Here is a 2202-nt window from a genome sequence, read left to right as displayed (position 1 = left end):
GTCTTTACTCTGGATTTCTTTGATTTTATGTCAGTAAATTAGTAAAAAGAAGCTGAGAAAAAATATGAATAAATGTATTTTTTAATAAGACCTGTGAGCACAGACTGCAGCCCGAGCAGCAGGTCCTGTTGAATGTTAGCAACCTGAGGAAACTGAGGACGACAGTGATTAATCTTGTGCACTACAGCAGTTATACTCCATTATTTATAAGGCATTTATGTGACCGTGTTACGTCTCAGTAGAACTGCTCTGTGCCGTGTTCAGGTCCTGTCTGGAGCTTGTAGGGAGGCCACAGAGGCGTGAAGGAAAGATGGAGGAGGGGGGTGAGACAAGAAAAAATGAGGATGAGAAAAGAAAGAAGCAAATCTGCTGGAGGAAGGATGTCATTTCGAGTAAAATAGGAGGATAAACAGACTTGGAAAGGAGGAGCAGTAAGTGCTGAGGGAGAAAAGGAGGCAGAGGAGTGGACCGTTAGCACCCAGCAGAGGTCCATATCACCATGGCAACCATGACTGGGCTTTTTCCCCTCTTATTGTGTYAACGCTCACCCTGTTTCCTCACCGCTGATTCAAGCGTGTGGATGCTCGTTCTTTTTCTTATGCTCTATGTCCTTTAAAAWTTTATTACAAAAAATAGTTCAATAAAGCCTGAGTCTGAATAAATTGCAGATAATATGTAGTAAACAGGAAGTTCACAGTGATACTCAGACAGATTTCTAATAAATATTTCTCACACATCATCCCGCTGATGCACGTTGTCACCCGTAGGGGTGCATGAGGCAATCATAGGAAAAGTCTAAAACTCACATYGTGTGCAATTCTATTTAACTAGAAGCTATTTTACAATAAATTTAAAAAATACATAAAATACTTGTTTTTAAATCGGACCAATGCTTTTTTTTTCAATTTTACTGAATGTTACAGAGTCAGATGTTGATATAAGTTAAAGAAACAACAAAATAAATGTGTGCAAAATGAATCTCCTGCGAGTTTAAGCTTCAGGCTTGTATCAACTACTTTACTGTGGGCTTACCCAAGTCTAAAAGGTCCTCATAAACTTGTAGTCAAGTTTACTTAAAACTAGGATGGGAMGTATTATTCTCATTTAACCAATTTAAAAATATTGTTTTAAAAAGGGAGATAGTTGTTCAGCAGCAGCAGAATTACATTTTAGCAGCCTTATAACTCTTGTTTTTATCTACAAGTGGATATTTGGTATTTCACCCAATTTCTCCCACAAAATCTAGCCACATCCAAGCCAACGTGGCTTAATTTCTAAATCTCTCACTCATTATGTTACCAGGATTCAAACCCTGAACCCTGGATCTTCCTACACCAAAGTTGTATGACTTTAACCACAGTACCAATGCCAAACTAGTTGGAAAGAAAGATGGAAAGATAAGCCCCTGGACCACCAGCAGCTTGAGGAAGAGGCTGATCAACAGTGCTGGACTGAAGGATAACACAGTCTACAACACTAATCACGGCAGGACAAGCTCAAACTCCCAGGCCTCTGAGGACCTGAGCTTGAAATAAAGTGGAACCACCCAAGTGGAAAATAGATGTTTTTTTTATATGTATTTCTAAACAGCTTGTGTACATAAATGTGGCACAATGATCAGATAACAAKCTAATGTTTATTCCAAAGTGGCATCCTGCTCTAATCTCTGTTTACAAGATGGTGTTTTTGACAAACAGAAGATGACAGMTTTTATGAGTTTAATGTTTTCARTTTTGGGAATTTAACTGAAAAGATAATGTRGAGCAATATGAAGTAAATGTACGTGTTTTTATTATTCAAATGTTCCCAAGTGAACTCTCTTTGTACAGACAAAAAGCTGGAAAGGAGCACAAATAGGTGGCCTTTAAAACAGCCTGAGCAATTCCATAAATTAGCCGAGCAGTATGGTTTTTGTGTCGGGAGTAAACAGTGCATTAATTCTGCGCTATTTTAAGCTGTGATTAATATGCATCTGATACATTGTTTACACCAGTGTTCAGCAGCATGGTGTACGTACAGTGTCAATATGTCAGTACTAYGGTGTATGGTAATTACAGTAATTATTATTATTATTTTTACTTTGATCTATGTTTATTTTTTATTGTTACTATCTTTAATTCTGTTATTGCTACAGTTGATATTGTCACACAGCAATATACTGTTTCTGTGGATTGATGTATGTACCTGCTGCTGCTACTACAC

Source organism: Austrofundulus limnaeus, unplaced genomic scaffold, assembly GCF_001266775.1.
Source record: "Austrofundulus limnaeus strain Quisiro unplaced genomic scaffold, Austrofundulus_limnaeus-1.0 Scaffold344, whole genome shotgun sequence".
Classification (NCBI taxonomy): domain Eukaryota; kingdom Metazoa; phylum Chordata; class Actinopteri; order Cyprinodontiformes; family Rivulidae; genus Austrofundulus; species Austrofundulus limnaeus.
This window is presented reverse-complemented; position numbering follows the sequence as displayed.